Genomic DNA, 15,369 nt, shown 5'->3' with positions numbered 1-15,369 from the left:
TGATTCCACATCTTAAAGATCCACTCATCTGTTGGACATCGAGGTTAGTTCCTAGACTTGGCTATTATACTGAGTGCTGCGATAAATAGTGGGGTACACACATATTTTGGGATGAATGTCCTTCCGACTTGGGGGTAGATACCTAGGAGAGCAATTGCTGGATCAAATAGCAGCTCGATCCTGAGTTCCTTGAGTACTCTCCAGACTGTTTTTCATAAGGGTTGGACTAAGGGGCATTTCCACCAGCAGTGGATGAGAGTGCCTTTCATACCACATCCCCACCAACAAAGATTGTTTCCATTAGTTTTTATGTGAGCCATCCTCACCGGTGTAAGGTGGTACCTTATTTTTGTCTTGATTTGTATTTCTCTAATGATGAGTGAAGGTGAACATGTTTTCATGTGTATGTTGGCCATCTTTCCATCTTGTTTGGTGAAGTGTCTATTCATTTCATCTCCCCATTTTTCTATGGCTTTATTTGGTTTTGTGGAGTTCATCTTTCTCAGTGCTTTGTATATTCTGGATATCAGCCCTTTATCTGACATGTTGAGTGCAAAGATTTTTTCCCATTTAGTTAACTGTCTTCTTCTGTTAAGTATGGTTTCTTTTGCCATGCAGAAGCTTTTTAGTTTGGTGTTTATGTTTGATGCTAAAGTTCTTGCCATTGGCAATCTAGCATCAAAGACTTTTTTGATATATAGGTCTTTGAGTGTTCTGACTATTTTTTTCTCAATAAACTTTATAGTTTAAATGGTCTTTGATCCATGTTGAGTTGACTTTTATATATGGGGTGAGGTATGGGTCAATTTTCAATTTCTTACAGGTGGTTTTCCAGTTGTACCAACACCATTTGTTGAAGACTTTCTTTGTCCCATTTCAAGTTCTTGGCTCTTTTGTCAAATATTAGTTGACTGTATATCTGGGGACATACCATAATTTCTGGAGTATAAGACGACTTTTGAAACAAAAAAAAAAAGTCAACCAAAAATTGGGGATCGTCTTATACTCTGAGTATATCCTGAAACATGTTTCAATATGCCGCTAAACAAAAATTGTCTGAATATTGCCACAAAACAAATTTTCCAACTCGATCCTGCACCAATCACTGCAAGACTGCTCGGACCGCCTCTCTAACTCACCCAATCCAAGCAGGCTTTTTATGCATGCAAATTAGACAATGTTCTGGACCTGAATCTACACTGTAAAAAGCCTGCTCAGATTGGCCAGAGCCTGAGAGGCAGTCTATTACAGTCTAACCTTTGAACCTTTGCTTGTTGTGATTGGCTCACTGTGGTACATACTGCTGCAGCACAGGAACGTTCTGTCTGATACAGCGAATATAGGCCTAAACCTATGTTTTAACTGCAAAATTATACGCCCAGTCGTCTTATATGCTGGCAAATATGGTATGTCTGGAAATTCTGTTCTAACTCACTGGTCTGAGACTCTGTCCTTGTACCAGTACAATGCTGTTTTGATCACTATGGCTTTATAGTATAGCTTCAGGTTAGATAGCAAGATGCCACCCAGCTTTTTGTTTTTTAGTATGTGTTTGACTATCCTGGGTCTTTTGTGGTTCCAGATGAATTTTATGATTGATTGTTCTGTCTTTAAAGAATGATGTCTGAATTTGGATGTGGATTGCATTAAATCTATATAGGAGTTTGGGTAGGATAGTCATTTTGACTATGTTAATTCTACCTACCCATAAGTATAGGATGTTCTTCCATTTCTTAGATCCTCTTCAATTTCTTTCTGAAGTGTTTTGAAGTTTCCCTGGTATAAGTCCTTCACTTCCCTTGTAAGGTTGATTCCTAGGTACTTAATGTTTTTTGTTACTATTTTAAATGGAGTTGAATTCTTAATCTCTCTCTCCTCTACTTCATTATTTGTATAGAGAAATGCTACTGTCTTTTGTGTATTGACTTTGTAGCCAGCCACTTTGCTGTATTGGTTGTTTCTAGAAGTTTTACTGTGGACTCTTTAGGGTTTTCTATGTATATCATCATATCATCTGCAAAAAGAGATAGTTTGAGTTCCCTTTCCTAATTTGGATTCCTTTGATTACCTTCTTTTGTCGGATTGCTATTGCTAGGACTTCTAAGATTATATTGAATAAGAGTGGAGAGAGTGGCTTCCTGGGAGCCGGGAGTCTCGGCCAGCATGGGATTTGGCAGACCTCTGTTGTGCCAAAGGCCTTTTAACCTGGCTTAGGGCCGGGGCGTGGGACTTGGGTCACTCCAGCACCCCTCTACCTCTTTCCTCCGGAGCTCCAGGGCTTCCCCTGGGCCACATGCCTGGGCAAGCCAGCAAGGTGGGTTCCTGGGAGGAGCTAATGGGTACCCTAGGCTTTCCCCACTCCCAAGCCGGCTCCAGAGGGAGGCTTAGGGTGCAGGCTTTGAACTGTTGGCCTTCCGGCTCGAGAAGGATCTCCTTCCTTCCTGGGAGCCAGGAGTCTCGGCCAGCATGGGTTTTGGCAGACCTCCATTGTGCCAAAGGCCTTTTTTACACTTGGAGGAGCTTAACTGGGGGTGGCAGATAGTTGCTCGGCTGTACTCAGGCAGTCACTGGTAATTTCATACCAGTCTACATGTTCCAAACCGTGCGGGGGCTAGTGCCCCTGCATGCACAATATATATTAATAGTACTCCATATCCTTAAGATATGTTTTTATGTATGCAGAATGTCCATTTTGTATTCTGCTCTTTATCACATCCCTACAAAACTCATTTTTACTCTTTAGCTCTCTCACCCCAAACTATTATTACTCCACATTTACCCTTTTTAACTTCAGCACTGCACCATCCAAAATCACAGACCAACGTGGCGCACTGGATTTAACACCCACCTAACTATTTCAAAAGCATAAAACTGCAAATATGCCCTTTGAATTTTTATATCTATTTTCTTTGACAGCTATATCTCTTACTTAATATTCTCTTATATAGTGACAATTTCCCCTACTTTTTATCTTTTCTTCTCTTTGTGAACTGATCAATAAGGAATTTGGTGAAAGATTCGCTCAGTTTATCGCTTATGTATGAAACAAGTCACGGGGATTGTAGGACTTGTTCTTGCAGTCCCTACATGTACCAATAATGCCATGTGACATTATTCCTGGTTTGCATAAGCACATTAAAATGGTGAAATTCTATACATACAAATAAGTTCGTATCTAATACAGATGGGAACACACAAAAAGTGCAATTGGACCTTACACCCTGAACATTGACATAATGACCTGGCACAGGCCTCAGAAGAATGGGCATAATCCATTCACCCTGAACTAGGGAAGCCACCTACGAAACATCCAACATTGTACAGTGGTCCTAAAACTTTTTAAACAGGGGGCCAGTTCACTGTCCCTCAGACTGTTGAAGGACCGGACTATAGTGAAAATAAAAACTATGAACAAATTCCTATGCACACTGCATATATCTTACTTTGAAGTGAAGAAACAAAATGGGAGCAAATACAATATGTGGCCCGCGGGCCGTAGTTTGAAGACCCCTGGTCTATAACATCACTTGGAAGCAATCCTCAACCAGGGAAGACCCTACCACTGCTCTGACATCGACCTACTCAAAAGCGACTTCCCTTAACACTGAGAAGACTTAACAACAATAATGTCCTACTTACTGGACAGGGCTCTCTGCATTGCCCTTTAATTGTGAGGTGAAACTAGAGGACGCTTGACACCAGCCTGACTTCAATGAAGGATATGCAGATTCCAGGATCTTTTGCCAATAACAGAGACTGTTTGAAAAATAAAACCGTATTGGCACTACAGACAAGGGCTTGGATTAGACAAACTTTTCGGCTGGAACCTAGAGCTGGTCTTATGCCAGGAAACTTCAGGGGTAGAGTCTCCTTGTATTTATGCCAAGGCTTTTCCTTTCCATGTCACCCATATTTTGGTGGGCCTATGCACACAATAATTGCCACTCTAACACCGTTTTTACTTTGCTCCTTTGACTCTAAACCTTAATAAAAAACCTACTTAAACTTTTGAGGTTAACAAACTAATATGCATATGCATGGAAATGTAAAAAATACTATGCCTTCAATATTTCAGGAGTTACACAAATATCATGGCTTTAAATTGCTTTGTGTACCACAAAGAAATGTTATAATGTATATCTGGAGACTTGAGAGACAAAGTAATTGTACATGGGTTCTGTTTTATTTCTTCTTAATATTCCTTGACTTTATGTTCAAAATTAAGGTGTCAGCAAGGGGATTTCTTCTGAGAACTCTGTTTATTGGTGATTGTCCTTCCACGATAACTTACCTTGTTCTCTTTCTTTGCATCATTGTTCTCATAATCAAAATAATTAATTAGTTAATTAATTAAAAAATCGCATTTGTATGAAAAAATCTCATTAAACATTCGCATACCCCAAACAGTTCTGTTCAAGGTATGAAAAAAAGTGGAGAGTGGACATCCTTGCCTAGTTCCTGACCTTAGTGGACATGCTTTCAATTTTTTGCCATTGAGGATAATGTTGGCTGTGCTTTTCATAGATAGCTGTAACTATCTTGAGGAAGGTTCCTTCTAACCCTATTTTGCTGAGTGTTTTCAACATGAATAGGTGTTGAATTTTGTCAAACACCTTCTCTGCATTGATTGATATGATCATGTGGTTTTTGTTTTTCTTGTTGTTGATGTGGTGTATGATGTTGATTGATTTAAGTATGTTGAACCAACCTTGCATCCCTGGGATGAAACCCACTTGGTCATGGTGTATAATCTTTCTGATGTAGTGCTGAATTCGGTTTGCTTAAATTTTGTTGAGAATTTTTGCATCTATGTTCATTAGTGAGATTGGTCTGTAGTTTTCTTTCTTGGTGCTGTCTTTGCCATATTTGGGAATGAGTGTGATATTAGCCTCATAGAAGGAGTTGGGGAGGGTTCCTGTTTTATTAATGGTTTGGAAGAGCCTATGGATCAATGGTAGTAAGTCTTCTCAGAATGTTTAATAGAATTCACCTGTAAAACCATATGCACCTTGACTTTTGTTCTTAAGAAGTTTCTTAATTACACCTTCTATTTCCTCTGAAGTGATTGGCCTGTTTAGGTTTTCTAGATTTTCATTTTCCAGTTTCGGAAGCTGGTATTGTTCCAAGAATCTGTCAATTTCTACTGGGTTTTCTAGCCTAACTGAGTATAGTTGTTCATAATATGACCTCGTGATATATTGTATTTCTTGGTATTCTGTTGTAATCTCTCCCCTTTTTTGTGATCCTATTAATTTGGGTGTTTTCCCTCTTTTTTTGGTGAGTCTTGATTTGTCTATCTTGTTTATTTTTTTCAAAAAACCAACTTCTCGACTCATTGATTTTTTGTATTGTTTTCTTGGTTTCTATGTTGTTTATTTCTGCTCTGGTTTTTTATTATTTCTTGACTTTTGGTTGTGGTTGGATTTCTTTGCTGCAGTTGTTCCAGTTCCTTAAGGTGATCCTTTAAATTGTTGATTTTTTCATTTTCCTCTTTTATGACATAAGCCTGTATTGCTATGAGTTTCCCCCTAATTACTGCTTTTGCTGTGTCCCACAAATTTTGATAAGTTGTTTCTTTATTATCGTTTGTCTCAAGGAATCTTTTTATTTTTTCCTTGAGTTGCTCTTTGATCCAGCTGTTGTTGAGCAGCATGTTGTTTAATCTTCAGTGTTTTATTTTCTCCATTACTTCTTCTTACAGTCAATTTTGACCTCTGTTGCATAATGATCTAATAGGGTGCTTCTGGTGATCCTTACACTTGTGGTTTTATATAAGTTAGATTTATATCCTAAGGCATGGTCTATTCTGGAGAAGGTTCCATGTGGGCTTGAGAAGAATGTGTATTCTGCTTTTTGGGGGTGAAGGGCCCTATATAAGTCTACTAGCCCTAGAACTTCTAATTTTTCATTTAGGGCTCTTATTACTTTGCTATTTTTCTGCCTGATGGATCTATTCAGTGGTGATAGTGGAGTATTCAGATCTCCTACTACTATCACATTTTCCTTCATGTGTTTCTCCAGGTTTGTGAGTAATTGCCTCACATATTTTGCTGAGTCTACATTAGGTGCATAAATATTGACCAGGGTTAGTACTTCTTGGTCTATTGTTCCCATAATCAGTATGTAGTGACCCTCCTTGTCTCTGATCACTTTCTTGAGGTTGAATGCAATTTGGTCTGATATTAGGATGACAGTCCCTGCTCTTTTTGTTTTCCATTGACCTGAATAATAGATTTCCATCCTTTTATTCTAAGTCTGTGCCTGTCCTGCATTAGTAGGTGTGTTTCTTGCAAGGAGCAGAAGTCTGTTTTATGTTTTCTAATACAGTTCTCTAGTATATGTCTTTTAATGGGAGAGTGTAGATCATTAACATTTAGGGAGATTATTGACAGAGAGGGCTGTTGTGTAGTTGTGTTGTGTAGGGTTGCTGTTGTTGTTATAATCAGAGATTTGGGTTGTGTAATTCATCTATAAGTAGGTAATTTAATATCAATTTGTTTGCGCAAATACTGCAAGATCGTTTTTATTTGAGAATGTTTTTAGTCTTCCCTCCCATATGAATGAGAGTTTTGCTGAGTATTGGACCCTAGGTTGGAAATGTTTTCATTCAGTCGTTTAAATATGTAATTCCACTGTCTTCTTGCTTGAATTGTTTCAAATGGGAGATCTAGTTTGATTCTTATGTCCCTTCCTTTGTACTTGAGGTTTTTTTATCTTCTCCTTATTGCTCTAAAGAGTTCATCTTTCTCTCTCTCTTTTTTTTGCCATTTGGATTACTATATGTCTTGGTGTTAGCTTATTAGGGTCTATTTTATTAGAGACTTTTTTATTTTCTGGAATTGCATTGAAGCCTCTTTCCAGAGGGTTGGAAAATTTTCTGCTATTATGGTTTCCCTGACCACTTGTTATTCCCCTTTCCCTATTTCCTCCCCTTCTGGTATATCTACAATTCTTAGATTATTTATTTTGTCTTTGTTTATTAAATACTGGACTTTCTTTTCCAGTAATTTGCCTTTTATTTCTTTGTTGGCTTCCTGGTTGTTTTTGATTGCGGTTTTTCTTCGAGTTTTTCTATGCACTTCTCCAACTGTGAGATTCTGCTCGTATGGCTTTTTACATTGTTTATTATTTCTTTAAATTCCATTTGTATGGAATCTCTCATATTCTGTAGCAGCTCTTCTCTAAGTTGATTGATTTTTCATCATGGTTTTCTTGTACTCGCTTGCTAGTGCTTCTTTCACACCATTTACCATGATTTACATTTCTTTTCTCATGGCTGTTTTTAGAACTTCATCTCTTGGATCTGTTCGTTTTGGTGAACTTGGAAACTTGTTTGGGTTTCCTTCCGTATCTCTAGATGTTAGGATCTCCCTTGGTTTAGCCATATTTCTTTGCAATTCTTGGTGTTGCCTGGTTTGCAGGGCCTTTTGATTATAGCTCGCTTTTGCCACCTGTCTAGTTTGATGCAGGTATTTCTGGCTTGTTTGGTATTTTGCGTCCAATTTTATGAGCTCTGAATTATTTAAGAAATTTGGGTGTTGGGTCTGAGCTGGCTAGACCTATATGTTGTGTTAGGCTAATGCGTTTGCACAGTATGTGGGGTCGGCGTGGGTGGGCAGGGCTTCCTTACCCGGTGCAGGTAGGGGAAACCAGGCAGAGGGGTGCTTGCGCGGTTCCCAGGTTGGCGTGGGTGGGCGGGGCTTCCCTACCTGGTGCAGGTGGGGGAAACCAGGCAGAGGGATGCTCCTGCCGTTTGCAGGGTCAGCATGGGTGGGCAGGGCTTCCCTACTTGGTGCAAGATTCTGCATTTTTAAGAAGTTTCTGTGTGATGTTGATGGGTTGGCCTGAGAAATTCACATTAAGTCGAAGACTTTCTGCAATATTCTAGCAGTGCAGTGGATGCTGTCTCCTCTTCTCATTTGTAGGGGATGGTTAAGTTAAATGCAAAAGTGTCAAGAAAGATTAAGGGGAAAGCAAGTCCAGCTCTCTCTTTTCTCTTTCCTTTTCTCCATCAGTGCTTGTCCTTTGTGTGTCTTCTTTAATGTATCAAATGGCTCTGTTTTCATAAGAGCCTTACACACCCACCTCCAGTGACAGCTGCCTTCTAAAGATGTATCTGAGAAGGATGGAAAGATTACTCATTGAAGTCACGATTTGCTCCATCCCACATTGCAGATGGGAAAACTGAGGTATGAAGGATCCTATGAATGATAGCTAACTGCAATGTGAAGTGCTATTGTTTATGACAGTATTATGTGATATCATAATGATGTGTATTGGCTAGAACTTTTCTACCATATTATTCATTAAAATAAAACAACTCCTTCCATAGAGTTCAGAAATTAAATTTGGAATAAAGTTATAATCTAGGAGGGTTCTAAATGGCATGGCAGTCTCTTTCTCTTTATTTCATATCATCAAGATCACTTTCTCTGATTGATTGTCATGGACCAAGACAACAAAAGACAAGAAAAGAAAATTTCTGCACTTGTTCTGTGTTGACAATGTCTACCTTCACTCACTGGGCCTTCTCATGATGCTGAAGTCAACAAAATGCTAAAATGGACAGTGGCTATTTTTTTTCTGAGTAACACAGAGGTGACAAGCAAGAAGCCTGAAAAAGTCTATAGTCAAAGCCTACGATATGAGGTTCTAAAAGTTGCATAGCAGACTGACTGCTTTTATCTATTATAGGAGTACTTTTAGGATAAGAGATAAAAATTCATCTCTGGTCCCTAAACTTTCCCCAAAATGCATCTAGACTATAACTATAAAATCAAGAGATTATTTTGAAATTGCAAACAATGCTTATCATGTAACAAGTAGTAAAAGTTAGAAACCAACATTATATAACTGAAAATGTACAAATTATTAGGCCTTCTTTTCTAAAGTGCATTAATGCCTTCTCTTTGTACAGGGGACTAAGATATACCAAGGCCATAATTGTTGAAGCCAGCAGCTCTCACAAAATGATGGCTGCATCAATTTCCCAAGTCCAAGTACCTCTATTTGGTTCTAAATAACCTTAGTAATAATTTTTCTCTTACTAAATGTTGGATTTACTTCCCTGTTGTACTTATTTCCATTAACACTGTTTCTCTTCCCAAACACATGCTGAACCAGTGGAAGGAAGCCTTATATAATTCTTGAAAATACCAAGAATAATAGGTTCATTGCTTATCCTGAAGGGGAAACAGTGAAACAAATGAAGAAATAATGAAACATTGAGAGAGTAGTTGCCAAGCTGTTGTTATTCCATGTTAGAGATGACTTGACTTTTTTCAGTGACCTTCCCGGAAGTAGTCACAGGGGATGTTCCTGGGGCAATGGAAGGACTATAGATGAGAATCATATGAGCTCAGACTGAGAGAAGAGTGGGAGATCATAGGTCAAGAAGATACAGAAGGACATTTGGGCAGTGGGAGGACAACATGAACAAAGCTGACATATTACATATACTGCTCAGGACTTGGTGTGAGGACAGGAGCTTTGGATAAAGCATATGATTTCTTGCATTGACAGACTTGACCATTTATGCAGTGACTTCAAGTGCACTTTGTTACTGCCCATCCATTTAGCAGAGAGCTAATTACCTGCCAGCTGAAAGGAGGGAGATTTAGGACACACCTAGGAAGAGCTAATCTAGAAAGAATGTTAATCAAAGCCATTCTGAGAGAGTGATTAAAATTTCTGATGCTTCCTACAAGCCTCCAACTTCTCCAGAATTTTCAATGCAATTATTATCTCTTTCTTTGGAACAAGCAGCTCTTCTCAAATGCTTCCTCAGAAGCCCTGACATTTCTGAATCAGAGTCTGCACTCTGGCTGTCTGAAGTAGCCTGTCAGCTCCTCCTGCATCTCCAGCAGTGATCTGGCTGTGCCTAGTGGGGATCTTTGTGTTAGACTTCAGCTTCCGACACTCCTCCACGGGACCTTCAGACACCTCTGTGATGTCACATGATCACTCTCTGAGTTCCTGGGGTCACTCATCTGCCTTAGAAAGGCAGAATTTTCTAGAACAGTTTGTGTGCAGGGCTGGCAAAGAGCTCAGTAGGAAAGAATCTTCTTTGTAAGAGTTGATTCCCAGCATTGTCTTAGTGCTGAGTGAGATCCTGTAAACTCTGCTGTCTGAAGCAATATTTATGCACATGTTCGTATGAGCATGCATACAATCTGCTTTCATGGAAAAAACATCCACAGTAAAACAAGGTGCATTCACATATGTGTATGCGCATGTATATAATCCTTTCTCATGGAAAAAGCATCCACCGAAGGAAGGATCCTGTTTCTCTCATGCCTATTTCTATTTCATACCCTTAAATGACTTGTTACAGGTGATTTTTTTTTCTCTACCTGGAGATCCAGCTTCAGAGAATCTGAAGCTAGCTCTAAAAATCATGGTGATTCACATGTAAATTAATCTGAGAATCTTCCTAATGCCGTTTAGAAACCGCTTGTAATGAATGTCTGAATTTCTTCAATCAAGTGTTTAAATTTTCCTGCCAACAGACCTGGACTCAGTATCTGAGGTATGGTGAAAATCAGTCATATCTAAAACCTCATCAAGTTCACCAACCATGGCTCAATCATGGAGGTGAGAATATTTTAATTATCTTTCCAACCCTATTTGTTAACCAACTCTTCTTTCCCATCAGTTCTCTGACATACAACTATGTCACCCAAGAGCTACTAAGTCCTTACCTATGTGGAAACAGCTCAGTCACAGAAGGATGCTCTGAGCCTTCTCGAGGAACCTAAAAGTGCTTGAAAGCCATTCCTCTCTTTGTCAACCCCAGCTGCTCTGGATCTGCCATCACAGATAGAACAAAAGAAGCTTGAAAACCATTTCCAGCCTGGATAATGAAAGATTCTTCCAAAATCACCGCCTAGATGAAAAGTAACTCACAAACAGGGAGTCTCATTATTTTGCCACCACAGCCAGCAGGAAACTCCTGTCAAGTGGGATCAAACTCTTTGGGAATATTTTGAAAAGCTGATGGCAATAAGGGTCTCAGTCACACTTCCATCACAGCTCAACTCAGCATGTAGGGAAAGCTCTCTTGGAAAGAATTAGTCATTTTCAGACACACACCCATAGACACACACAATCGATAGCAATAGTTCTGCCATTTTCATTGTAGTGCTAAAGCTACATCCACTTTTCTGGCTTCTAAGCAGCAAAAGGAAACCATCCGGGCTTTTTCTAAATTAGGTTTCTGGTGTTGTTGAAAAAATACTGCACATAGATCCCCCTGGCCCTCCCCACTAAGAACCTAAATGAAGCTCTAATTGCCAACCTCATGGTCTTGGCCCTGTGCCTGATGGAAGCTGAATCATCTGTCAGATATCCCTCTTCAGCCCCCTGTTTCCCCTGTCACTTACACAGCTCTAGTCTGCAAGGACAGTTCTGCTATAATATTTGCTTTAGTGCTGGCACTTTTTTCAGCTAAGTAAGGGGAACACATTCCCCCTTTAGAGACAGCTCTGACCTTCCAAAGTTTCCTCTTCTCTCTCATCTGTTAGGAAAAGAAGCCTGGCTATACTTTAGAAGTGGAAGAAGATAATGTGCTTAATAATTGGGTAATGAAGGCCATGTCTTCCTTATAAGATACAAAGTTGAGAACTATTTCTCTAAGAAGCACTGGTTTGTTGCTATGAGCAACAGTAGTATCTAGAAAAGGGAGTTCAAACTTTGAATCAGATGGTAGGAAGTGAAGGAATGTCCTTTGGAGAATGCTATCCAGAGCAAAAGTACATCAAGTGTTTACCTTGATGTGGTCAACCCCATGTTCAATCCCAAAACCCCTTCAGGAGTGATCTCTCAGTTCAAATCCAGGAGTAAGCCCTGAACAAGGCTAGGTGTGCCCCCCCCCAAAAAGGTATCTTTTGGAAAGCAAAAAGAAAAGTTGAATAAACTGACCATCTTTAATCCATGTTATTCTTTCCCCTTTATCATTCTATCACTTTTTATCCTTTACTTGAATTTTTTTCTGAGGCTTTTGTAAAGTCCCATGAGGGAAATGTGATTAAATATAGAGACTGAGGGAGGGTTTTGTGTGTGTGTGTGTGTGTGTGTGTGTGTGTGTGTGTGTTGTGAGGAAACTATGATTACCTAGACCATAAATTTTTGTTGTTTTTGGCTTTGGGCCACACCCAACCAACTTTATGGTTATTTTTGGTTCTGCACTCAGGAATCACTCCTGGTAGAGCTGATGGGACTATATGGAGTGCTGAGGATTGAACCTAGGCAAGTACCTTATCTGATATACTATCTCTCCAGTCCAATGACCATAAAGTTTGAACCCCTTTGTCCATATAATCTTAACCATAATAAATTCTAAAATAAAGTAAAACATGAAGATGAGTAGGAGTGGAAATGTGTGCATTATCTACAGAGTACACTGTCAAAAAAAATCACAAATAGTTGCACAGATTAATTCATTTAATGAATCACTGACAAGAAGAATGCTATTACAACACAATAAACTTAGTATTTTCAATTCTCCTATATCTCTCATCCTCCATGTCCAAGAGAATGCTCCTCTTTAATATCTTTAATATCAAGCTTGTCCACTAATCTCCATTCCTACTGCTACTAATCTAGTTTAATGTGACCATTGCGACCACTACCTCCTTCTAATTAGGTATACTCTCTAATCCAGTAGACTCCCTTCAAGTAGATTAGGTATTCTTTTATTTGGGCCATAATTCATGTCGTTTTTCTCTGCTTGAAAAATTATAACCATACTTAAAATTCTTTAGTTATCCTAAACTTTAGGGCTTACTTAAAATGTCACCTTCTTAAGGTAGATTTTACTAAGCCTCAGCAGGTAGACAATCTCTGTGCACCCAACACTCGGTCATCTTTGCTGCTATTCTGTATGGTTCAAGAGAAGAGCTGCCTTGGCTACTGATGTAATGCAGCATTTCTAACACTGGAGAAGTAGACAAAATAGAATCAATGAATTTATTTTTGGTAAATAAATGCCACTGCCTCTGCTTTATTCCTACTTAGTGTTGGAGAAACTGCAACTGTAGCTTAGAGGTATTGCAACATAAAATATTCATCTTCTTGAGATTCAGATTAAGTTCCTATCTTTTTCTCTTTTCCTTCCATAAAGTCTATCTATCAAAGGCCTCTTCCTCATTGCATTTTGGTGGAAATATTCACTAGCACCTTCTCCTTACCAGCTCTCTTTTTGAAACAAATACCATATTCAGTCCAAATCTACCACACTAAACCAATGCATAATAGTGTTAGAAAAATATTTTAACATATTAATAAATTAAATATTAAATACAGATTATAGCTGTTTATTTTTGGTCCATAGTAATTGTCCTTAATTTAATAATTATCAAAAAAATATCTAAAATCTGTTATATATAAGTATGCATGTGTGTCTATATGTTTAATGGCATTTGAGATTTCAGGTAAATCTAAACAATATTATACCTTGGGATGATTATAACTTTCTGTATACTCAATATACTATGAATTATGCCTTTCTTAAACAGTCTGTATGGTGGGAACTAGGCACCAGATTCAACTCTATATGACTATTAAACACTATTACCTTTTAAAAAATCACATGTTCATTTTCTACATGAATATAAAGGTGCTCTATATTGTCTTATGTTCGTGATAAAAACAATGTTTCTGAGTTTTGATCATAAATGTTTTAGAGATTACAATGCTTATTCTACTTTATATTTGTATTGTGGTTAGTGGGGATTGAATCATGATGATAACTCATTTAAGAGTTTAAAGAAAATATGAAATATTGTCAAAAATCCAATGACCATCTTTATTGAATTTTTTATTTTAGTCTTCCCATAAACTTGAGTCTGGTATTAAATTAGTGATTTTGTCAAGTATTTATTTGGTAAAGCTTTGACATGCTTTACTACTGAAGATCATTTCTTACTGTGAAGACAATTAAAGAAAAATGAACTTCTCTCCTATTAATAATGTTTGCACCAGATGTTTTTGTTTGTTTGGAGATCAAACACAGCAGTGTTCAGGCTTTTATTTCTGGCTCTGTGATCAGGGATTACTCCTGAAAGTGCGTGCAAGAACCACATGTTGTGCCAATATGCAAGACAAGCACTTACCTGCTCTACTATCTCTTGGGCCCTAAACTAGATACTTTTCACATATATAAAATAAGATATTTGTTTATTTTTCATAAAAATATAAAGCATATGCCACTTCAAAAACTAACAGAAACCAAGAAAAGATGAGTAAACTTTAATATAAATTATTACAGAAAAGAAACTAATTATAAATATGGCAACATGAGGATTATGAATGTAAGTCTTTGTCAAATATTATGGCATATGCAAAGTGTAGAGAAGAGGAATAGAGAACTGTTTGTTCAGCCTAATGTTTATACTTTCAATAAATACAGTGCACCATTTTTGCAATCTATACATGCAACATCAGTGGAATAAAGGAGTCTGGAGGAACTAACTTGCAAAACATTCATACATTCATTCATACATAATGTCAACAAAACACAAATCACACATATGCTCTCTTTTAGCTTTGGTCACACTTTCCCCTTCCCACTAAAAGTGTTATGGAAAGCATTGTCTCTTCAATTCCCCGATCCACTGCTGCTTTTAAAGGACAACAGTCATCTCAACACAGGGTGTTTGTTTCAGTACCACGGACAGAGGCAATATGCTAATGATTTTGGAATTGTTTCTGTTGTAAGAACTAAATTTAAGATTGTACAAGTCACTTTGGCTCAAAACATTATTGTGTAATATCCAACTTTTTATTTCAAACTGAATATTTATAAACTATATTTGCTGAGCCACTTTGGTATTGTATAACCATTCTAACCTGTACTAGAACTGTGCACTTGATAATCATTGTTAACTTTAGGATTGGCATTCTTATTCATCTACAATACCTGCTATATAAAATACATCTTCATGCATCAAAACTTCCTGCATGCACAGGGTTTATTATTTCCTGTTATATTTTACAAGTCACATTTCTAGGGGCTAATCCAGATTATGCTCCAACATAGATAATATATTGATAAAGCTCAATTTTTTTATCTGAGGCTGCAGAGGGATAAGATTATCAAATTAGGAGCCATAGCAATAGCATAGTAGTAGGGCATTCGCCTTGCATGCAGCAAATTCTAGATGGACTCCGGTTCGATTTCTGGCATTCCATACGGTCCCTGAGCCTGCCAAGAGTGACTTCTGGTGCAAAGCCAGGAGTAACCCCTGAGTGCAGCTGATGTGACCCAAAAACCAAAAAAAAGGATTATTAAATCATAAAACAAACAAGGTAACAATATAATAAAAAATAAGAAAAGTCGTAGCATCAATTAATTCTCTCCAGGAGAGATTT

This window comes from Suncus etruscus, chromosome 19 (assembly GCF_024139225.1).
Source record: "Suncus etruscus isolate mSunEtr1 chromosome 19, mSunEtr1.pri.cur, whole genome shotgun sequence".
Taxonomy (NCBI): Eukaryota; Metazoa; Chordata; class Mammalia; order Eulipotyphla; family Soricidae; genus Suncus; species Suncus etruscus.
The sequence above is the reverse complement of the archived record's forward strand: the minus strand, read 5'-3'. Positions refer to the sequence as shown.